This window comes from Anastrepha ludens, chromosome 6, assembly GCF_028408465.1.
Source record: "Anastrepha ludens isolate Willacy chromosome 6, idAnaLude1.1, whole genome shotgun sequence".
Classification (NCBI taxonomy): Eukaryota; Metazoa; Arthropoda; class Insecta; order Diptera; family Tephritidae; genus Anastrepha; species Anastrepha ludens.
Window position 1 is genome coordinate 106,058,640 of NC_071502.1, and position 25,467 is coordinate 106,084,106.

A 25,467-nucleotide genomic window follows, 5' to 3' on the forward strand; every position below is an offset into this window, starting at 1 on the left:
AATTTAAAAAACAAAAAAAAAAAATATTTAAAAAAATTTTTTAAAAACATTGTAAAAACTTTTTTATATAATTTTTTTTATAAAATTTTAAATTTTTTTTTATAAAATTTCTTTAGAAATGTAAAAACTTTCTTTTATAAAATTTTTAAATCTTTTAAAAATTAAAATAAAAAAAAATTAGAAATAAATTTCATTTAAAAAAAAAATTTCTAAATTTTTTAAAAATTAAAATTAAAAAACCAAAAATTTTTTTTTTTTAATTTATAAATTTTATTTTTTATTTGTTTTAATAGCTGGGGTCAAATTTAAATATGTGTACATACCTATAGATGAAAGATATAAAATTTGTCAATTTAAAAGCAAGAAAATATTTTTAAAATTTCTTATAAAAATTATAAAATTTATTTATAAAATTTTTAAATCTTTTTACAAAATTTATCAATAACAAAAAAAATAAGAAAATTTGTTAATTAAAAAAAAAATCATAAAATTTGTTAATCAAAAATAAATATTTATAAAATTTCTTAAAGAATATGTAAACACTTTTTTTATAAAATTTTAAAATTTTTTTATAACTCTGCTTAAAAAATTGTAGGAACTTTCTTTTATAAAATTTGTAATTGTTTTAAACAATTTCTTAAAAAACGTAAAAAAAATTTTATAACAAATTTATAAATTTTTTTTTTGATTTTTTTTATAGCTGGGTCAAATTTAATTATGTGTACCTGTAAATAAAAGTTATCGTATAAGTACACATTTTACTCCAAAATACTTAACTCCGTCAGAGATTTAAAAATCAATGACTAGGACGGGCTGTAAGTGATCTGCTGGGTGGAACATCTACTCTTCTGCAGTTCTTCATACAAGATGATGCAAAATTAATAATACAATTTCATTTGTAAATAATTTTTTTACTAAATAAATGCAGCTGGATAGTTCATTTGATTGGCCTCAGTCACAAAAATTATAAATCTTTCGATGGGTGATTAATTTTGCGCCACGTTGTACATCTGCGCTCTGCGATTGATACGGCGTGGTATAGGTAGCGCTGGATCTCCTTCGATGCCACTGTACTGAGTATATACAATATTTTATTTCTTGTATATTGACTTGTGGCTAACTCTTCCCAAAAGCGTAGGAAATCGTCACTCTTAGGGGCAATGGCGTTCTGTTGTCGCAATAATTTATTTTTCAGAATTTTCTCAATGTATTTTTGTATTTTTGTTCATAAAAGCTTGTATTTTTTAAGCTATTTATTTACATCTGTTTACTTTACCGCCTCGCGTGTATTGTTTTTCTCACTTTTGGCTTTCTGTTTATTTATTTGAGTGCCATGCTTATATATTTACACAATGATATGTATGTATGTATGTGCATATTTTTATGTGTTTTGTCAGCATGGCTAAGTAAATAGATAAACAAATGGGTCAATAAATGCTAGTAGAAGTAAACTGCGGCTCATTTGGGGATACATTAAATTTTTCATTTCATAAAGATGGCGAACGAAATGGCCCGATAATTTTCATTGTTTTTTTTTCAACACAAAAGGGAGGTAATGCCAACAAAATAAGAATATTTAAAGTAAGTTACAATACATAAAATGAAAAATCACTAAAATTATTGTAAATTCCGGAGAGAAGAGGCACAAATGCCAACTGAGGGGAAAGCTGAAAATCAATGCGAAAGATGAAGCTCGGAAAATTTAATGAAGTTTTAAAGTATGAAATAAAACAATGCCACGAAATTTAGTTTAAAAAAGTCCATATGTACATTCTTAGGCAACTCGGAATGAAGTTTCGCTTCAGACCAGAGGTCCGATTTAAGATTGTTATTGATAATATTGGCTTTGACGTCTACTGTATGAAGCCAAAAGTGAACGTTTCGGCTCGCCCTCCTAATCACTGTAGCGTATTTGAGGCTGAAATTCCCGCCATTGACGAGGTTACTGTCTGGTTAGGCAAAAATGTGGCTACCTTTAGACAAATCCCTATTTATTCTGATAGCCAAGCGGCGACTAAATCGCTTGGTGGTTTTGTCACTTATTCCACCATTGCTCGCAAATGCCGTGCATTACCCAACTCATATGGGTGCCAGGGCATAGTGACATACCAGGAAGTTTTGAGGCATTAGCGAGAGAGGGCATTATCAAGCGCCTCCCTCTTGGTATGCAGATTGTTGGCATACCTCTCTCAACCTTCAAACTGTGTGGTTCAAGTATGTAGCATTGTATCTTCAGCTAGTCTGGCATGTAGCGCTAACATGGAACGCCTGGTGCTCGAATCAGCTACTTAATCGGTCAACGAGAACGTCTCGATATTAGTAGCTTCGATCACGGGTCACTGCCTTCTAGGTCGATGTGCTCAACTATTGGACTATTGCAGAAACTGCAAGAATGAGGAAGAGGAAAAGTAGTCTCTCAGACGTGAATTGTACTGATGGCCTTAGTGATGTAAGTGTTAGCCAGATCAAAGGGTTCGCACTTAAAACAAAATGATTTAACGAAGTAGAGCAATAAAAATAAATTATTTTTACACAAAATAAAGGAAGGAGGGGAGAGTCGGCATTGATATAGGTACCTCTGTTTTCACTGACGGATCCAAAATGGAATCTGGAGTGTGAGCGGGGGTTTTCTCTAAATCAGCAAGCATTTCGGACTCCTTTAAACTGCCAGAAACGAGCAGCGCTTTGCAAGCAGAGGTCTTCGCGATCCTGCAGGCATGCAAAATGCTTCAAGATCGCTGTTGTGAGGGAGCCATTAATATTTTTTCCGACAGCCAAGCTGCGATCAAGGCCCTGCCGCCGCCGTATTGCAGCTCTCATCTGGTGAACGCCTGTAAAGGGGAACTCAAACATCCCGATCGAGCAGGAAACATCTCCCTTATCTGGATTCCTGGGCACAGAAATATAGAGGGAAATGAAATTGCCGACGAGCTTGCCAGGAAGGGGTCGGCAGAACCGGTTTCATCTGTCCCCCTCGCAGCTATCGGGGTCCCTTTGTTCGTTGTTAAAGGGAAACTACACAATTTCTTTCTAAGAAAAGCGCAAGACAGATGGAGGTCTGTTTCGAAAACACTATGGTCCCAATACGATAGAAACAGAACGCTTAAGGTGATAGGAGTCCCCGCCATTCAATTTCCAAATTCATTGCGGTGTTCACTGGTCACTGGGTGATCGGTACTCATGCGGAGAAGCTTGGAATTCCGTACAACCCCTATTGCAGAAGCTGTGGGGATTCTGCAGAGAAAGAGACTGTTGAACACTTTTTCTGCAAATTTCCGGCTCTGGCGGCTAGGCGCTTGAGATTCCTTAGCCTGCCCTTTGGGGATGACTTGAAGAAATTCTCGAGCCTAGATCCCTTTTCTCCCCTCCACTACATCAACAGCACTGGATGGCTGTAGAAGGTTTTCTCTTCCCAATAATTTTTCTTTGCACAGGTAATGGTCCACATTATGGTATCAAAACGGCACGTAAGTGCTACTTGAAGTGTGCCTGTGACACTCTTGCCATTTTACCTACCTACATACACAAAATCCTTTCGTTTAATACTTATTTAATGTCTTCATAGCATTTGATTTCAAATTTTACTAGGAATTACAGTCAATGTATGCGCGGATTTAGGAGTGTGAGTTCGTATCCAAGAAGGAAAGTGGTATGAAAAAGAAGTATTCATCCTTGAAGGTTAAATACGACATAGAATAAAGTAATTGAAACACAGAATTGGCTGGAGTGTTTTTATATAGATATAAATATTTTCAATATCTATTACTCGTCGAGCTTTCAGCTTTCACTGTTTACGGGCAAAAGCTTTCATGGGATACCCAAAATTCCTACTCGCACTTTTTCTTCCCATCTTACAAAGCTTTTGTGACCGCTTTGAGTTTTGGATGTAAATAAGGAAGTAATTGTTAATCCAAAAGTACACAAAATTCATACTCCGCTAACGGCCTAAAATTGAATTATGAAGGCTCTGGATAACCAAGCGACGTAGGAAGCAAAAGTTAAATAAAAATATTAGTTGCTACAAATTTCCATTATCTATTCAGTAAACTAAATATACAAAGTAACAGTACTTCTTATGATAAATTTGCGCTTCATAAAAGCTCATCAACCATTATGACATTGGAGCGACCACATCCTTTGGCAAATAAAGCGCAAGTGGACACGCACTCAAACAAGCGCGCCCATGCCATTACAAACTATGCAATACAATATTACATTTTTCTATAGGTATTTACTTATGTGTCCTACACATACTTATGCGCAAAACAAACCAAAAGCCTCATATTTAAGCACAAAAGTGAGTTTATTTATTTGCACAAAAGACCGAGAGCTCCGTAAGTCCAATGGCAGGACAAATAAGAACATTTTATTAACAGCAAGATTTGTCAATAACCAATGCCCGTTTCTATTTGTGTTAAGCAAATATATGCACACACACACAAGAACACATATATGGAGCATGTGCGGTGCTCCTAGCAACACACTACGACGGTGGGCGCCTATGTCGGTTTGTATGCCTTGTCAACAAAACAATTTTCTGCAACCTTTTCGCTTCTTGTCCTCTGCTCCTCAGGACATTCTTATTTATTTCTTACGTATTGTATATTTGTTTCCAAGTTAATATCTTACAGCGGCTTAGCAAACAATACGGCTGAACGAGTGTGTGCGTGTGTGTGTTTGCAGGCGCTTCATTGTGTGGAAGCCCAATGCTCCAAACTGCAGGCTACTTCCATTTCAACTGTCACTTTCTCACTCCAAAAGTGTCTTTAATGTCTTGACACTTTAATTTTACTACTCTGACATGATTGTTCTTTTGCTTCCACTGAATTGTTGCCATTTCGAAAGTTTCTCTCAAAAGTCGTCCACTCAAAATTATTTCTCAATTCGTTGGCATTTCTGTTGGCAAATTGCAATTGCAAACAAATAAAATAGTTTTGGGAAAGTTTTATTCACGCTTAAAACGTTAAGCATTTCATTGTCGAAGTACACATACATATGCATATAAGTGTATGAATGTATGTGTGCTTGAATGTGGTCTTGAGTAGCAGATTTGCAGAAGATTGTTAGCCGACAGTTGAATGGAGAAGAACACAATTGCAAAGAATTTAAATCAAGAAAGCTTAACTACCTTTCCTAGTACGGAGTACTTCAGAGGATGGGAGGAAGTGATTGATGTTACTCTACTGTCTGAAAATAGCTTAGTAAGGGTAGATAATTGGAGGGTATCCAATAAAAGGCCCTTTTCTGATCATAGTTGGATTCTCTACGATTTGGATCTTAAGGTAGATCCACCCCTACCGTATCGAAATCCTTTAAGAACCAACTGGAAGAGGTTCAAAAATGCAGTAAACAAGAGGATAGGAGGGACTCCTATCCCTCAAATCACTCTCACGGAAAACCTTGAGAGTAGGGTCATAACACTGGAAAAGGCATTTAGTAGGGCCTACAAAACGTCCTGCCCCATAAAATTTAGCAAAAAAACTCACCCTCCTTGGTGGAGCAGTGAGCTCTTAAAACTAAGGGAAAAATCTAGATCAACGTTTAACCTCAGCTACTCGACGGGAAATTGGGAATTGTATAGAGAAAGTCGGAGACAGTACAAGAAGGCAATCAGGGCCGCCAAAAAAGAGAGCTGGAGGGAATTTTGTTCGTCAATCGAATCCACTAGGGATTCTGCTAGGCTTAGCCGGGTTCTTTCCAAAGACCACTCTATGGCTTCTTGGGTCAAGAAACCTGATGGAACTTGGACTGCTACAGCAGAAGAATCGCTAGAGCTTCTGCTAAACACGCATTTTCCGGGATGCAGCCCTTACGAAAGGGAGAGGGAAAACATTAGGCGGAGCCAATATAATCCACAGCATCTTGCAAATGAAATCATTACCAAAGAAAAAGTTGCATGGGCAATCAAATCTTTCTCACCCTTTAAATCTCCGGGGCCAGATGGGATCATTCCAAAGATGTTACAGGAAACCTTGGACTGTATCCTACCATGGCTAGAGGAAATTTTTAAAGCGTGTTTAAACTTAGGCCATATTCCAGACAGCTGGAAACTAGTCAAGGTCGTCTTCATACCAAAAGTAGGTAGAAGAGGACATGAATCAGCGAAAGACTTCAGGCCAATCAGTCTTTCGTCTTTCCTGTTAAAAACTTTTGAAAGACTTTTGGATACGCACCTCAGAAGCTCTTTGGAGAGCTCTGGTATATCAACTGCACAACACGCATACCTTAAAGGCAAATCTACGGAGACGGCGCTTCACGAGGTTATCGGAACAATAGAGGGCTCTCTAGAGAGCAAACATTATACCATGGCGGCATTCTTGGATATCGAAGGCGCCTTTAACAATGTTAGCACAGATGCCATCCAACGGGCGTTGATAGACCTGGAGGTGGACAGTTGCATTAGTAACTGGGTCATCTCCATGCTAGAAACGAGGATCATCAAAGCTAATATGGGTAATATCAACATAACCAAGAAGGTCCACGGGGGCACTCCACAAGGGGGAGTATTATCTCCACTTCTTTGGCTATGTGTGATCAGCAAAATCTTAACAAAACTTGACGGAGGTGGGGTAAAAGTGGTGGCGTACGCTGATGATGTGGTGTTAATGGTGTCAGGACTGTGTCCAAATACGATCAGTGGGATCATCCAAAGGGCTTTAGGCGAGCTTAACTCTTGGGCCACAGGATGTGGGCTAAGTTTAAACCCGCGTAAAACAGAACTTATGCTTTTTACCACCAGATACAAGGTACCAACTTTTACCCTACCAAATATCAACGGACAAACTCTGGCTTTATCAACCAGTGCAAAGTACTTAGGGGTAATTTTGGACTCCAAACTTAGCTGGAAGTTAAACGTCGAATAACGGGTAAGGAAAGCAGAAATTGCTTTATATGCCTGCAAACGTATGCTTGGAAGAAGTTGGGGTCTTCAACCTAAGCATACATTATGGCTGTATAAGGCGGTTATACGACCCATTTTATCGTATGGTTCGGTAGTTTGGTGGAAAGCTCTAGGGAGAGAGTACAATACCAAATTACTCGGCAGAATACAAAGATCAGCCTGTGCAATAACGGTCGGTGCAATCAGATCATGTCCTAGAGAGGCTCTCAATGCACTGACACACGTTATTCCAATAGACCTACACATAAAGAAGACGGCAACCATAAGTGCATTTAGGTTAAATGAAGCGGGTCGCTGGAAAGGAAAAACTTATGGTCACGCTAGTCTATTATTGCGACAAACTCAGTTAACCTCGGAGAGGACTGACTACATCGTCCCGATGGTAACGTTCAATAGGAATTTTGCCACACTCTTTCCATCTAAAAAAGAATGGAAGAAGGGATTCTCTCTAAACAACTTCGATACCACAGTCTATACAGATGGCAGTAAAATGGATTGTGGTGTCGGAGCTGGTATATATTCTCATAAACTTGGAATTGAAAAATCTGTGCGTCTCCCTAATACCAGCAGCGTCTTCCAAGCGGAAGTACTAGCAATTGGGGAAGCCTGTAGGTTACTAATCGCAGATTTTTCTTTTAAGGGCAATATCGCTATTCTTTCGGATAGCCAAGCCGCAATCCAGGCGCTGGACGCGACTAGAACAACCTCTAAAGTGGTGGAGCAAAGTAGGAATAGCCTCACCAACTTGAGTGAAAACCATAGAGTAACCTTGATTTGGGTCCCGGGACACCGGAACATAGAAGGTAACGAAAAAGCTGATGAACTGGCAAGAGGGGGATCTGCCATGAATAGCGCTCTTGCAGTACCAGTATTCACTCCACTAGGTGCGGTCAAGAATGCAATTTCCCTAAAATACCTTCGAATTGCAGATTGTAGATGGAAAGACCAAACGAAATGCAAAATCAGCAGAACGTTATGGCCCACCTACAACCTCAAGCAATCGTTGACATTAATAAACATGAAACGACGGGACACCTGCAGACTTACGGCAGTCATAACTGGCTTCTGGTCCATCGGAGAACAAGCCGCCAAAATGGGCATCCCTCACAACACATACTGTCATAGTTGTAAACAACCGCAGAAAAAGGAAACAATCTTCCATTTCCTCTGTGAATGCCCTGCCCTATGGAAGGGCAGAATGTTAACCCTGGGCAAACCGCTGTTCGAGAGTCTCGAGCAACTGTCTGGCGTAGACGTCAACAACCTAATAAGGTTCCTAAACCGCACAGACTGGATATAGTCCTGCTGCAAATAACTGTTAAACAATTTGGTAACGAGGATGTGGCAACAAAATGGTGCGGAAGCGCTAGTTGGATTCTGGATGAATCACCACTCTAACCAACCAACCAAACCAACCAAGCTTAACTAACAATTGTTTAACTACATTTTGTGGAAATTTAAAAAAAAAGTAAGCTTATTCTTCGAATATTTTTTCAACTAAAGTACATATCTGGAGAGCTGCACAGGAAAAGGTAATAGTGGATCGCAGATTTTTTTAAACTTTGCAGTTTTGCAGTATTTGGAGTTGCAAAATAATTTTGGTAAAGAATTGTGTAAACCTTTTTTCTAAAATCTTCGCTATTAAAAATGTTTTAAATTTTAGAGAAACGCCGTTTTTAAGAATTTTTAACTCGTAAACTATTTGTTCTGCAAGAAAAATTAATTTATACAAAATTTTGGAGTAAATGTAAAATTTAAGAAATAGAAAACAAAAAATTTCTATTTAAATTTTTTTTATTTATTTTTTTCAACACTCATTTTTACTGTTAAGAAATCGTGATAAGGACATTATAGATCTTTTCTAAAAAATAGCTTCTTAAAATCTTAACTATCCACAAAATTTAGCGAAAATGTCAAACTATTACATTTAAATCGCCAGGCATAGACGGAATTTTTCCAGCCATGCTCCAAAACATGAACGACCTTTTGGTACCATGGCTGAAAGCTATATACATAGGATGTCTGAGGCTTAACTATATATCAGGTCAGCCCATAAGTTCATGCGTTTTTTAAAGGTGGTTTTAAAATTAATAAAAAAGATATTTAAAGTATTTATTAATCAATAATATATTTTCCTTCTTTATTTATAATATCTTCCCAACGTTTAGGCAAATTTTTAATTCCCTGCTCAAAAAATTGTTTGCCCTTGGAGCCAAAATACGCTTCGATATCCCTTTTTATAGGTTCTTTTGAGGAGTAGTTCTTGTTACTCATATGGAATTGGAGTCCACGGAAAAGGTACAATATCCGGAGAGTATGGTGCATGCGGCATTAGCTCCCATCCGAGCGCGTTCAGCCTGCCTAATGTTTGCGGTGCGGTATGAGGTCTTGCGTTGTCGTGGTGAAACAAAACTTTGGATCTATTCACTAAAGATGGTCGATTTTTGTTAAGTGCCTCATTTAGGTTTGATAGCTGATGGGAATAATAATCAGCAGTTATCGTCTGCTTTGGTTCCAGAAGTCCATAATAAACAATACCGGCCTTATCCCACTAAATAGACAGGAGAATTTTCTTGGGGTGAATGCCATTTCTAGGGGTCTGTTCTGGTGTTTCATCTTTATCTAATCATTGGCGTTCGTGAACAGGACTATTGTAAAAGACCCATTTTTCATCACCACTAACGATATGGTTCAAAAAACTTTAATTTTCAAGCCGTTGCAACAGCTGAGAACACATATTCCCTCTCTGCTGAAGGTTGGCGACGAAAAGTCTATGCGGAACCCATTTTCCCAGCTTTGAAACCTTTCCCAACTGAACCAGGTGCCTGTGAATTGTTCCATGCGATGAATTTAACCTCTGAGCTATCATATCGACTGCCAAATTTGGCTCAGCTTCCACGAGTTCGAGCAAGGCGTCGGAGTTAAAGACTTCAGGACGACCAGCGCGCGAGGCATCCTCCACATCGCAGTTACCACTTTAAAAACCACTTTTGCGTAGTCCTTACACTCACGGTATCCTCTCCGTAAACAGTGTTTATTTCTGCAGCAGCAGTTGTTGCATTTTTAGCAGTTTTATAAAAAAATTCAAATTATGCCTCTTATATTATGCCTCGGAGATTCCATTTAATTTTTTAACAACACGTGCTTCTATCCGCGATAAAAATCACTTGTTGAATGCACAATATATGTATCACAGAAAATACAAATAGTTCCGTTATATTCCGCGAATAATTTTTTGTATGCAAAAATCGTACAAAAGTGCAATTATGGGTAAAATACGCACGAACTTATGGGCTGACCTGATACCTGTTATCTGGAGAGAAGCAAGGGTTGTATTTATACCGAAAGCGGTTTTCTTCTGAAAACGCTTGAGAAAATCCTTAATCAGAGAAAATAGGATGTCAGACTTTATGTCTAAGGCACAACACGCATATACTAAAGGAAGATCCACAGATACTGCGTTACACTCACTAGTGTTAGTTATAGAGAAAGCTCTGGAGTACAAGGAATATGCTTTAGGAGTATTTCTAGACATTAGTGGTGCATTCAACAAAGTGTCGATAGAAGCCATTTTAAGGGGCTTAAATAGAACGAATACAAAACCCACTGTTTCTTCATGGATAAAAAACCTGTTAGGTTGTAGAATAATAAGGGCGTAATGGAACGAAGCTAAACTCATTAAAGTAGCATGCGAACATACACCACAGGGTGGTGTTCTATCGCCACTTCTTCGGCTACTCGCATTTAAGGAGTTACTAAAGAAATTTGAAGGTACGCATCGAAACTAGTAGCCTATGCAGATGACATAGCCATAGTAGTGGCAGGCAAATACCTAAACACCGTGAGTGACATAATGCAGCAGTGCACCAATGGACAACGCAAGCAGGCCTAGGGATAAATGCTGATAAAACGGATATGATACTTTTTACTAGAATGTACAAGACCCTCTGTTGGTAACCCTCGAAGCTAAACGACGTGGAACTAACTCTTAAAAACTTCACAAAGTACCTTGGACTAATTTTGGGGTAGTAAACTATCATGGAAGTACAATATATTAGAGAGGAAGAAAAAGGTTAGCAACACACTATACGCATGTAAAAAGATGCTGGGAGTTACATGGGGTCTATCTCCTGCTATAATGAATTGGTGCTACTGAGGTATAGTAAAGCCAATATTACTATACGGTGCGCTAAGAAAACCGACATATAAAAAGCATATGGAAAGTATTCAACGTCTTGGTGCACTCGGCACAACAGGTGACTTGAGAACTAGTCCAACGGCAGCGCTTGAAAGATTTTCACCGATTGATATTGCGGCGGAATGTCTAGCAGCTAAATTGGGTGAAGAAATTCCGATCAACAATAGAAGAAGAGGGATGGAAAAAAGGAATGAAACCTAACACAAATAATCTTAATATATTTACTGCTGGCTTGAAAATGTTAGACGGAGTAGGGGCAGGGATCTACTCCGCAGAGCTGGGCATCAGGCGGCCATTTAAGCTTCCTGACCACCGCAGTATCTTTCACGCAGAAGTCTTTGCTGTAGGTAAGGCTGCAGAAATGGCACTAGCAAAGCAACGCCAAAATAAATATTTACGTTGACAGTCAAGTGGCGATGAAAGCAATAAACGCATATGAAATTTCATCTAAAAATATTCCAAAAAGCAGGGAAGCCATAGAGAGATTAGCCGCAGACAGTCCGTTGCATATTGGGTACCCGGACATAAGGGCATTGCAGGAAACGAAATTGTAGATGAGATTGCCAAAAGCGATGTTTACAGACAATTCGAGCAAGAAAACGACATACTGAAACTTTTAAATACGGTATACAAAGACATCGCTGCGGACATGAAAATACGGATAGATAGAAGGTGAAATAATCTAGCCACTTGCAAGACCGCTAAAATCATGTGTACACAGAGTGCAGATAAATACGTCCAATTCGTACTAGCTCTGTCTAGAAAAGAAAGCAGAACTATCGTAGGTACAGGTATGCTGAGAGGCCACAATTTCCTAGCGGCGCACGCATACAAGATAGGAATCACAAACAACGATAGCTGCAGATTTTGCAATGCACTAGAAGAGAAGGAACGCTAGAACACCTTCTATGTTCTTGACCTGCATTAGCTAGAATCCTAATGAAATGTTTAGGAGCTTTACAATATGAGAAGTTAGAATACCTCTCGGGGATAGATCCCCAAAGTTTACTTAGATTCGCAAAAGACGCAGATGTATTAAAAGATGTCTACTACAAATTTATAAAATGTAAAAAAATTTATATATTTCCTAAAACTAAAAGTAATTTATGCAAAATTTAAGCGAAAAAGTCAAATTATTATTATTATTTTTACTATTTATTTATTAAACTATAATTAAAATTATAAACTAATATGTTTACAGCACTAACTACTAAGGCTATCGGCTATGTCAAATTATTATATTAAGGAATTACTGATTTTTTTGTTTTGTCAAATTATTATATTAAACCTCTGCAACTGACGTGGTAGTATAACATACACCTAATACTATAAAACACTATTTTGCTCCGTTCTTTTATAAGCAGATACTCTCGAATTTTTAGTAACTTTCTCATGAGTACGTTAGTGTATAAAAGGCAGTTGAAGTGAGCGAAAAAGTGTCGGTGTGAGCGAGAAAGTGTCTATAAGTCAACCACATCAGTATTGCCGTAGGTGTCTGAGAAACAATCACCTCAGTATTTTTGTTATATTTTCGTAGTGTCTCCTGAACAACGTATCACTTGAATTGTTTCACCACCTTATATCTTTTTTAGTTTTTATTAAATACAAATCAGAGGAAACACTCTTCCAAGAGAACATCACCTGGAACTTCTAAAAACCGTGACGAGCAAATACTATAGTGGTTGGAGGAAACCGAGCATGAGTTCAGCGATTTTGATGACGAAGGCACTGACTCCAATTTTCAGCCAGAAACAGACCTTTTAGAAAACGATGAAGTTTCAAATGATGAAGCAGATGAAGAACGTATTGTTTCAAGTCAGGTCAGGTCCATCGCTGAACAGCAACGTACTTATGAAGCAGTGCATCAGGAAACATCCGACGAATTATACACAGGAAAGAATGGTTTTAAGTGGAGTAAGACAGAGCGACCCAGAGCATCCAGAACCGCAGTCCGTAATATAATCAGGATACCTCGCCGTGTAAGCACGTTTAACTTTGAATGATATTTGGAGCTTTGGTTCAAACTTTTTGACAGGTCTATGTTGGAATATCGGGCCCAATTTACAAATCAAAAGCTCAGTAGCTACAGGATACAGTTCAAAACTAGTACAAAACTAGATCTTATGGATACAGATGTAACTGAAATACGAGTGTTCATTGGATTATTTACTACACTTCAGTTTTCAAAAGCAATGATGCGGATCTTCGATCAATATTCGCTACTGACGGTACTGGCCATGAAATATTCCGCTGCGTGATGTGCAATTTTCGTTTTTCTTGTTTAATGAACTGACAATTCAAGTACCAGAGTGAAACTTATAAAACAAGATCCAATTGCTCTAATATCAGATATCTTCAACAAATTCATCTCAAACAGTCAATGCCAATACATTCCCGGACCATACCTCTGTATCGATGAAATGTTGCTGCCATTTAAAGGTCACAAAATGTTTATAATTTGCTTGCCACAGAAGAAAAACTTTTTACTCAATCTGGCAAGAGAATTTCGGATGAATAATGAAAGATTGCCAAGAGAACTAAGAATGACGATAAACAGGGTTCTCGGTAAAGATCTTCCCCCTCCACCACCAACCGTTCAATCTAAGTCATCGAGTGGAAGAAAACTTTGCACTATTTGTCCGCCAAAAATAAAAAGAGTAACTAAATATTGTTGCTGCAATTGCTTAAAGCCAATTTGCCTCCAATGCTCTAAGCCACTTTGTGAGACATGCCAACAAAATTTGTAATTTTTTATTTCACGGTTAATATGATTTTGTTTTACTAAACTGCTAAGCTTAAGCTTAATATAGAATACCAACTTTTTTTTAATGAATACAATACCTACTATGGAATATTGTTTTTATTTAAATACGTAACTTTTGGAGGATGCATTTTTAAGTAATGTTCAACATGAAATAATTTCTGACTTAACTACTCAATTAATCTTTTTTCTTAATATATCTTTGAGTTTAAGTTTAAACAAAAGTAAATGTAAAGCATTTGTTGAAAAAAAATAATATATGGAATATTTTTCGTTGTTTTTGTATAGATATAAGTTTTAAGGTTTAATTTGTGAAATAAGAACAAAACCTGTTTAACATAAATTGCCATTTTAAATTCAATAAATATGTTAATAAATAAAAATATAAATCTTTGAGCAAAACATTAAAATAGTTTCACCAACTTTACAAGCCGGAACTTAGTAATAGCTAGTCATCGAAATGGTGTCTGATATACTACCATGTCAGTGGAATTGTGATTAATTGTCACGTCAGTCGCAGAGGGTTAAGACATAAAAAAAATCTATAATGATTTTTTTTAAATAATTTTTTAAACACTAACTTTTACTGTTCAGAAATCATGCTACGAATATCACAAGTTTTACGAAGAAAAAATGTAACCGTTTATACAAAATTTTAACAAAACTGTGATATTTAAGAAATTAAAAGAAATTTAGGTAATCATTTCTTTTTTGAGGATTTTTTCAGCAATTATTTTTTACTCTTCTGAAATTATGCTAAAAGTATTACAGATTTTTCGAAAAAAAAAAATTTTTTCTTAAAATTTTTACGTTCTTTTAGTCATTTATTCAAAATTTCAGCGAAATGTGGAATTTAAGAAATACAAAAACATTATCTGCTATAATTTTGTCAAATAATTTTTTAACAATAATTTCTACAGTTCAGAAATCACGTTAAGGACATCATACAGGGTGAACGATATGAAGTGTTACCAACTTAACACTGCTTGCGTCTGTAAAACAGCTCATGACATCAACGTCAAAATTGTTCGAATGACAGCTCCTAATATTGTTTATAAGCCATCAAAAGCATTTTCGTCTCAGTTTTGTTGAATTTCTGTGATGGCATTCAAACGTAAGAGTGTGATTGCGTTATATTTGGCTGGAAAATCACAACCAGCCATTGTTCGTGAGCTCAGCCACCTCAAAGTGAATAAAATGTTTGTGTATCGCACTATAAAACGTTACAATGATACTGGAAGCATTGCATGGAGGTGGACCAAAAAAACCGCAACAACACCAGAAATGGTTCGGAAAGTGAAGGCTCGACTTGAACGAAATCCACGTCGAAGCGGAAGAAAAATGGCCAAAGAACTTAAAATATCGCAAGATAGCATTCGACGCATATTGAAAAATGATCTCAAGGTCAAGGCTTACAAGTTCGAAAAAGCACACGATCTTTCACTCCAGCAAAAAAAGTTCGGTGCGAAAGAGCAAAGGAGTTGTTGCGCTTGCACGAACGTGGCGAATTTCCTAACATTGTGTTTTCTGATGAAAAAACTGTCCCAATCGAGCAGTTCATTAACACTCAAAACGATCGAGTTTACTTGACCGAACGCTCATACGAGAATTTGAGCCTACTTATGGCCACTCGAAGCAATTTCCCATTGCAAGTAATGGTTTGGGCCGCAGTGACCGCTGATGGACGCTCTCCAATCGTTTTTATCGAGCCTGGTGCCAAAGTGAATGCGACTTTTTATCGGTAAAATGTTGTAGAAGCTGCTTTAGAGCCGTGGACGCGCAAACATTTCGGTCGTAGACCATGGACGTTCCAACAGGACTCGGCACCGTCTCATAAAGCTCGTGTGAACGAAGAATGGTTAAAAAATTATGTTCCACCCTTCATTTCGTCCACACAATGGCTTTCGAATTCGCCAGACGCAAATCGGATGGACTATTCCATCTGGTCCATTTTGGAGAGCAAGGTGAGGACTAAAAAATAGGCCAGTATGGATGCGCTGAAAAAAGCGATTATACGAGAATGGGCCAAAATATCTCAAGATCACATTCGTGCAGCATGCAACTCATTCTTTGACAGTTTGAAGGCTATAGTCAAGGCAAAAGGTGGTCATATTGAGCTAAAGTGAATATTGTATATTAATAATTTTTGAACAATTTTGTCTTTGAAATCAATAAAAACTAATTTCACACAAAAAAGTTAAGGTGTTTTGAATAGGTATAACTTCATATCGTTCACCCGTATAAATAAATTATCTGTTATAACTTTGTCAAATATTTTTTTAAACAATAATTTCTACTGTTCAGAAATTACGTTAAGAACATCATAGATTTTTCTAAAAAAAAAGATTTCTTAAAATTTAAACCTTCTTTAAAAAACTTGTTAAATTTTGAAGGAAGTGTTTTTTGGAATTTCTGCAAAAAAAATTTTGCGATCTGAAAAAAAATTTTGCGCTCCAATAAAGAAATTTTTATACAGTATGCTACTCTGTTATTAACAGTTTCGATTTTGAGAGGCCCAAAATAAACTTTTTGCTTAGTTCGAGTGAAGTGTGAAGAGATTTTTTTTTAACTCGAAATGCAGAAATTTCAAAAGAAAAAGTTGCATATTTTTCATTGTAGAATTAAAAAAGCAACGCTTATCAATAATATTTATTTAGTTTTTTTATTTCAATTACACAGGCCGACAAAATTTAACCAACATTCAGATTCAGAAACCAGACTATATATTTCCGAAGGTTTATGATGCGTTAAACCCAAATCCGGCCTCAGAATTGCTCTATCAGCTCTGGTTTTCGAGATATCCTAACCTAAAAGTGCAAAAATACCGTTTTTGCCCATATTTGAGGTTATGTAGCCTTGCAAATATTTCTTTCACCAAAATTAAAGGATGGCATCTTTAAATACAAGCCTTCTTTTTTCAAATGGCGTTGAGTTTGCTCAAATATCATTTTTTTTTCGCTGAGATATCGCATTTTGAAATTTTCATGTTTCTAAATTTTCCTACACCTGAAAATCGATTGACTCACCACACCCCTACACTATCTAAGAAAAATAAGACTCAATTCAAGAAAATTAGTAATCGACTATATCATGTCTATGTTATCTCAATCGATTTTCAGGTGTAGGAAAATTTAGAAACATCAAAATTTCAAAATGCGATATATCTGCGAAAAAAATGATGTTTGAGCAAACTCCACGCCATTTGAAAAAAGAAGGATTGTATTTAAAGATGCCATCCTTTAATTTTGGTGAAAGAGCAAGAGCAGAGCAATTCTGAGGCCAGATTTGGATTCAGCGCATCATAAACCTTCGTAAATATATAGTCTGGTTTCTGGGTCTGAGATGCTGTCGGCCTGTGTTATTTTTAGAAAAATTTAGTTCATTTCACAACAAAGGCCATGCTATTCTAAGTTTCAAACTTTGTACAAGATTTATAAAAATGCGACAAACTTTCATCAATAATTCCAACTTTTTAATCGCAAGTTTTTTTCTAAAAAAATGCAGTTTTATGCTCCATTAAATTCTGATGCAATGAAGATTACCAGCATGAAAACATTGGGAAAAGTCGATGAAATTCCACAGCCTTCCCAAATCTTGCATAAAGTTTTACCTAAAAGCTCTTGCAATTAAATTTGTGAGCTTTAAAAATAGAAAATAATAAAATTATTATAGTCTACGTGTTGAGAATATTTTCCACCAGAAAAATACAGAAATTTATTAACATACTTACTTACATACATAAAAGTATTATTGCCTGCCAACAAATGGCAATACTCATAATCGCTTTTTAGCAGCTCTGACCTATAGCCAGGCAATGTGGGTAAGAAGTCACACATTTTTATCTATTTATGCGGAGGTGCGCGCCAACATACTTACGCACATATGTTTCTATGTAATAAAATGTGGCTTGCTTAAAAATGAAGTTTAATTAATTGGGTGTTACACAGTGTAAACCAGCTGCTTAGCTATTCTGAGCCGAAAATTTCCAGCAGGATAATCATTTATTTAGTAAGACTGTTTTGCTGAGGGTAGAGTGCTTAGGCAGGGAAGTAAACAAAGGCCAAATGGAGCGCGAGAGTAAGGAAATAGTTTGTGGGAAGAGGTGGATAACAGGTTGGTAAGAGAACTGGCGGATGTTGCAATGAAGGTGAAAGTTTTGGGCGGTTGTTGCGGTGGCTGGTATGTGGCTTTTAGGGCAGTTAGTTAGGCTGAAGTTGAAGAATTTTTAAGCAAACGGATTACTATGTAGCTACCTGCTTGCCTGTTTGCCTTGCAACACGTGCCGAATTTATATTTCTAGTCAGTTTAGTCCTGACATGTTTAAGTGTGTTTTTTTGTGTTTGTCGGTAACGAAATGAACGCATTAAAATAACGACAGAACTTAGGGTACATTTTTGGAGTAGTCCAAATAGAAATAAAGTGTGTGTGGGAGGTGGAGGGAACTATAACTGGGAGCTGTGGGTCTCCTATAAAATTGTTTTAGGAAATTCCACAAACTTAAATTACAAATAAAGTGTGTCAGAGACGTAAAGCTCTTAAATACAAGTAAATGCGGCGCTCACTATTAAAATATGTATGTATGTGTCTATGTGCATAGTATTTAAATGTGCGTGGCAGAAGAGGCACACTAAAGCGCCTTATTTGTGCTACAAACAAGTACCAGTTAGCTCATCTGTGGTAATACAAATCTGTAGCATTAAAAAAAGTCCCTCCTAAATGTATGCCTCCTCTCCAACCGAGGCTTGAGTGGAGTTAACATTTCTATTATATTTCATGCATAAAATTACCAACGAAATGTAAGCTTGCGATACCTACAAGCGAATAGTATTTTCCGCTGTTGTTGGCTTTGTTGGTTGCTTTTTTTGCCTGCGTATTTTGAGTTGGGTAATAAATCCTTAAACCTGACATGACATGACAAGCAGGATTACAGCGAGCGCATGAGATTAAACACGCCGCCTGGTAAGCAAATAAAGCAGCTTATACTAACTGTATTTGATATGGATATTAGACCCATATGAATGTATGTGTATGTGAACAATTATTGGTGGGATGTGTGCAAGTGCGCGAGGGCACGCAAACTATTGTGAAGTCGAGTAGTTTTGGAGAGATGTAATTAGTATGAAGTGCTTGCCGTTTGAAGGCTGCTTGCCGCTCTTTTCGGAGTGATGGATTGTGAGTGTAAGCGTACATTTGTAAGATAAGATGAGTTTGCCGTAGCAGGAGAGAGCTTTTGCTACAAGTAAACAGTATTTTTATCATATCGATATTTTGCTGCAAGAGCGGCATTATCCAAAAAAATCAAAATGTAGAGAAAATGACTTCAAAGTTGTGAATTTACTGTGCCTGCCTATCTAAAAGTAAATAAATATTTTCATCTAATGAGTTAATTGTATCGTCATGCAATTTTTACTTAAATGAAAAGAAGAGTTTGTGGTTATTTTTTTGTACTTATCTTAAAAAACAAAAAAAAAATTGGGCTTATGACGCTCTTGAACCAAATGAGCGATATGAAATTGTTATGATTTAATTCATGTGAAAATTAAACGCTCGAAACGTCACTTACAATGGGAAAAGGACACTTACAGTTTTTTTAAACAATTTGCCAATATAAAGGGTGGTTAAACTTCAAGGGCCGATGTTGAATGTAAACCACACCTAAACGTCAAGTTTTTTCTGCATTTTATTTCACATTTTTTGATTTCAGACTAACTCAATTTGAACCATAGAAAGATATATATTCGAGCAAGGCTCGTCGTTGATGAACATTATGCATAACGACTTGCATTTACACGATTAAAAGGTACAATTGACTCAAGAACTAAAGCCTCTTGACCATTTCAAGCGTCGTCAATGGTCAGAATGGTGGCAGGAAATGGCAACATTGAATGACCAATTTTCGAAGAAAATCATCGTTAGTGATGAGGCACATTTTCACCTCAGTGGATTCGTCAATAAGCAGAATTGCCGCATTTGGGGGGCGAATGATAATCCAAGAGTGATTGCCGAAAAACCAATGCACCCACAAAGAGTGAGTGCGGTTTATGGGCCGGCGGCATCCGATCAGGCAGTTAATGTGAATAGTGTTCGCTATCGTGAGATGATAACGAACTTTTTATGACCCGAATTGGAAGATATGGATGTGGACGATATGTGGTTTCAACAGGACAGTGCCACTTGTCACACAGCTGACGAAACAATGGCTCTTTTGGGCGGAAAATTTGATGGCCGAATAATCTCACGTTGCGGCGATGTCAATTGGCCGCCAAGATCATGTGATTTGACACCGTTGGACTTCCTTGTTTGAAGGTTTTTGAAAGAAAAGGTGTACGTCGATAAGCCAGCAATAATTCGAGAGCTAAAGGATGAGATAATTCGGCACATTAGCGGCATAGAACCTCAATTATATCTCAGCGTCATCGAAAATTTGAACCATCGGATGGAGGTGTGCCACCGAAGCTGCGGCGGCCATTTGGCCGATATTTTGTTCCACACGTAATTGAGCCATACCAGTATTATCATAACAGAGAAAAATGATAATAATTTCTTAAACAAATGGTATTTTATTCAAAATCAACACCGGCCCTGGAAATTCAACCACCCTTTATTATAATTTACAATTTTTGCAAATGTATCGACGAAAATCAATCATTTGTGACAGTTGTTAGTTAAACAGCTACAGACAGGCAAAGGCAAACAGGAAAAGGCGACGGAAGTTTTTGTAGTTAGTAAGAAAGTTATTCAAAAACAAAATTAATTTGCGCCGCCTTAAGCTTTGCAACAGAAAACAAAGCAAAAAAAATTAAATTTTCACAAATATTGTAGTAATATTTTTTGCGAGCTTCTATTCACCGTAAACACCAAATCGTGTATCTCAAAGCTTTTACTATTAAATTTTTTTAATTTTAGCAAAAGTATTTTCGTGCTTTCTAGCTAAAAGTATTTTAAAGCTTTAAGGGGTACCGGTGGCCTAGAATTTTCAAAAAAACGATTATTGTTTTGATGTTTTGGAAGTATGGGCTTTTAAGAATATACTGAAAAATTTTTGGAAGGATATTCTCCGTATTTTCGATTCTACAGCCGTTTTAGCAGGTAGAGTCAGAATCGTCATGTGGCGGCATCGGTTGGTTGGTTGGTTGAAGTGGTGATTCTTCCAGAATCCAACTAGCGCTTCCGCGCCATCTTGTTGCCACATCCTCGTTACCAACTTGTTTAACGGTTATTTACAGCATAACTATATCCAGTCTGTGCGGTTAAGAAACCTTATTAGGTTGTTAACGTCTAAGCCAGATAGTTGTTCGAGATTGTCGAACAGCGGTTGGCCCAGGGTTAACATTCTGTCCTTCAATAGGGCAGGGCATTCACAGAGGAAATGGAAGATTGTCTCCTTTTTCTCCAGTTGTTTGCAACTGTGACAGTATGTATTGTGAGGGATACCCATTTTGGCTGCTTGTTCTCCGATAGACCAGAAGCCAGTTAGGACTGCCGTTAGTCTCCAGGCGTCCCGTCGTTTCATTCTTATTAATGCCGACGATTGCTTGAGGTTGTAGGTGGACCATAACGTTCTGCTAATTTTGCATTTCGTCTGGACTTTCCACCTACAGTCTGCGATTCGGAGGTATTTTAGGGAAATTGTGCTCTTGACTGCACCTAATGGCGCTCTCTGCAAGAGCGTTATTCATGGCAGATCTCCCTCTTGCCAGTTCATCTGCTTTTTCATTACCTTCAATGTTCCGATGCCCCGGGACCCAGATTAAGGTAAATTTATGGTTTTCACTCAAGATGGTGAGGCTATTCCTACTTTGTTCCACCACTTTGGAGGTTGTTGTGGCCGAACCCAGTGCCTGGATTGCAGCTTGGCTATCCGAGAGAATAGCGATATTACCCTTAAAAGAGAAATCTGCGATTAGTAGCCTACAGGCTTCCCCAATTGCCAGTACTTCCGCCTGGAAGACATTGCTGGTATTAGGGAGACGCACAGATTTCTGAATTTTAAGTCTGTGGGAATATATACCAGCTCCAACACCGCAGCCCATTTTACTTCCATCCGTATAGACTGTAGTGTCGAAGTTGTTTAGAGAGAATCCCTTATTCCACTCTTCCTTAGTTGGAGAGAGAGTGGCAAAATTCCTATTGAAAGTTACCGTCGGGACGATGTAGTCAGTTCTCACCGAGATTAACTGAGTTTGTCGCAATAATAGACAATAGACGTATGGTCATGCTACGGTTTTTCTCTCCAGCGGCCCGCTTCGTTTAACCTAAATGCACTCATGGTTGCCGTCTTCTTAATATGTAGGTCTATTGGAATAACGTGTGTCAGTGCATTGAGAGCCTCTCTAGAACATGATCTGATTGCACCGACCGTTATTGCACATGCTGATCTTTGTATTCTGCCGAGTAGTTTGGTATTGTACTCTCTCCCTAGAGCCTTCCACCAAACTACCGAACCATACGATAGAATAGGTCGTATAACCGTCTTATACAGCCATAATGTATGCTTAGGTTGAAGACCCCATCTTCTTCCAAGCATACGTTTACAGGCATATAAAGCAATTTCTGCCTTTCTTACCCGTTCTTCAACATTTAATTTCCAGCTTAGTTTGGAGTCCAGAATTACCCCTAAGTACTTTGCGCTGGGTGATAGTGAGAGAGTTTGTCCGTTAATATTTGGTAGGGTAAAAGTTGGTACCTTATATCTGGTGGTGAAAAGCATAAGCTCTGTTTTACGTGGGTTTAAACCTAGGCCACAGCCTGTGGCCCAAGAGTTAAGCTCGCCTAATGCCCTTTGCATGATCCCACTGATCGTACTAGGACACAGAAAAAGGAAAAAATCTTCCTCTGTGAATGCCCTGCCCTATGGAAGGACAGAATGTTAACCCTGGGCAGGCCGCTGTTCGAGAGTCTCGAACAACTGTCTGGCTTAGATGTCAACAACCTGATAAGATTCTGCACAGACTGGATATAGTCATGCCGTAAATAACTGGTAAACAAGTTGGTAACGAGGATGTGGCAACAAAATGGTGCGGAAGCGCTAGTTGGATTCTGGAAAAATCACCACAAAAACTAACCAACCAACCATTGACTCAAAACTCGCATGGAAAGAACACATACTGAACAAGAGAACCGAGATGAAAAACAAATTCCGACAACTCTACTGGCTACTTGGAAAACATTTCAATCCTAGGCTTATTTAATAAACAAATGATATTCAAATCAATAATCAGACCGACATGGAGCTACGGACTAGAAATTTGGGGGACTGCCAGTAAATCAAACCAACAAATGATACAAAGAAGCCAATCTAAGATGCTAAGGGCAATCACAAACGCAAATTGGTACATAAGAAATGACGATATTCACCGCGTCCTCGGCATAGACACTGTAACTGAAACAGTAAAAAGAAGCAGCAGTAAGCACATCTTGCGACTATTAGAGCACAAAAACTATGAAATGAGACCGATACCGGAAATGGAACTTAAACCAAGAAGACTAAAGCGCAAAACACCCACAGATCTTGCTCGTACTGTAATATAAATAAAATTATAGAAAACTATGTTGTGCTGGTGAAATTGTAACTAATAAAAATGCTACCAAAGACTATAATGCTCTCTTCAAAAGGGAAGGGACATTTTAATTCCAAGCCCTAACACGAATTTCTTATTGTTAATATTAACAGATTGTAATTTATAGTGGAAATAAAAAACAAAAAAATTATTTCGAATTTTTTCATTAAAAACTGAAAACAAGCGCGCCATTTTGTCAATAGTTTTTTTTCTGGTACAGGACATAGCTACAGTCATACTATTTCATATTTTTTTTGGTTTTTGTGTTTCAGATAAATATAACAGCCATAATGGGCAACAACGTCCAGTTCCAATTTTTCAGCAGGGCCAACATCAACGCCAATTTTTAAATAAAATTTTTTTTTCTCATTTAGGTATGAAGAAGAAAAAAGAAGTTAAATAAAAGGCTTGAAAATTTTAAATATCGTTTTTAATTTTTTATTGTATAAAAAAATCCTGAAAATACCCTAAATTTTCGAGCTCTAGACCACCGGAACCCTTTAAATATAATACTATTAAAATGTATTTCACTAATTTCAGGTAATAAATTTGTAGCTGTTCCTCAAAAGTCATACATCAGCTGACCAGCTTTGATTACTGTTTTTAAGAAGTGCAACTTTGAGCTTTGTCCTTCAAGTGATTTTTTGTACATTCGTGCTCACTCTGCACGGGAGCATAGGGCCTCGACAAGACTTTTCCATCGGCTATTGTGATGTCGGTATCTGCCAGCTCTCGCAACATCCATCTGCACCAAGTGATCTTTGATCGACCGCAACCTCTGCTCCCTTGCGCATTCTAGTCCAGTGCCATTCTCGTGACGCTATCTGGTGGTATTCCAAACGTAATTTTAAAAGCCAGGAGTCAACTGCATATGTGCTTCAAAGCTTTAAGTTTTGTCACTTTTTATTTTCTATGTGCTGAGTGGTCATATTATAGAGCGTCTTATGTTTAAAGCTTTAAATCAGTCAAGCATACGCTTCGAAGCTTTAAGTTTTGGAACTTCACTTCCTTCAACTTTTTTTTCTAAAATATACACTGGAAATGCATTTAAAACATTTCAGGTTGCTCTTTAATCTTCTAAAACAGCTTTGAAAGCTCTTTAAGACTTACTTTCTTTTACGCGACCTTCGTATTAATTGTTTTTTAGACAAATGAATTTATATCGACTTAAGAGCTTCAGTTCTTATATCTTTTTGTACCTGAGTAATTTTTCGAAAACTTCAAAGCCTTAAATACTGTAAAAGCTCAGAACGCGAACCTCAAGGGAAAGCTTTAAAAGCTTACTTTCTCAAACCTAAAAATTTCTTATAACTATAGCTAAATGTTTACAGCTTCTTAAACGCTATTGCAGGTTTTTTTCTAAAGATCCTGCATATTGTATCTAACATCGGTAAAGAGTAATGTTAAGTTCAACCCCATTTGGGGTTTTTTTGCTTAAATTATACAGCTAAAATTATAAAGCTTAAGAAACACTTTCGAACATTTTCCTTATAGGCGACCTTATAAAGATACACTTTTTCGAGCTTTTCGGATAGCCTCTTACTTATCCGTTTTAATGAATCATGAAATAATTAATGTTTTGAAGACCTATAAACTAGATTTTAAAATTTCGCTTTCCTTTATCGGTCTAACCAATTTATCTTTCTGATCCTATTTTCCAAATAAAATAGCGAAAGTGCTAAAGCGGAAGTTCTAAATTAACTCGGCTGAATTAGTGGTATGTGGTGATGAAAGCTCAAAGAAAGCTCAAGAGAAAGCTTGTAAGCGAATTTACCCTTAATATTTTTTTCGGCATTGCTTTAAGAAATCTGAAGATACCGAAGATAGAGAAAGAGAGGAAGTATCAGAGAAAGAAAAGGGAAATACGCAAAGGAAGAGACAGAATCAATTTTTGAAATGACCGCGAAAAGGGGTTTTTTGTTTAAATTTATAGAATGGCGAGAGGAAAGATGCGGCATAGGGGAAGTAAGGTTTTGTTCTGCATGAATTCAATATGAGAACCCATACTTTTTTGTAGGTGGCTCATGAAGAATCTACTCGTCAAACC

General features: G+C 37.3%; 1 protein-coding gene across 1 annotated transcript in view; it reads right to left on the minus strand.

Moving 5' to 3' along the window:
- The window catches only part of LOC128867218 (sodium channel protein Nach), a 147,650-nt gene that overhangs the window by 45,303 nt on the left and 76,880 nt on the right, over positions 1-25,467 (minus strand). The window lies entirely within an intron of this gene.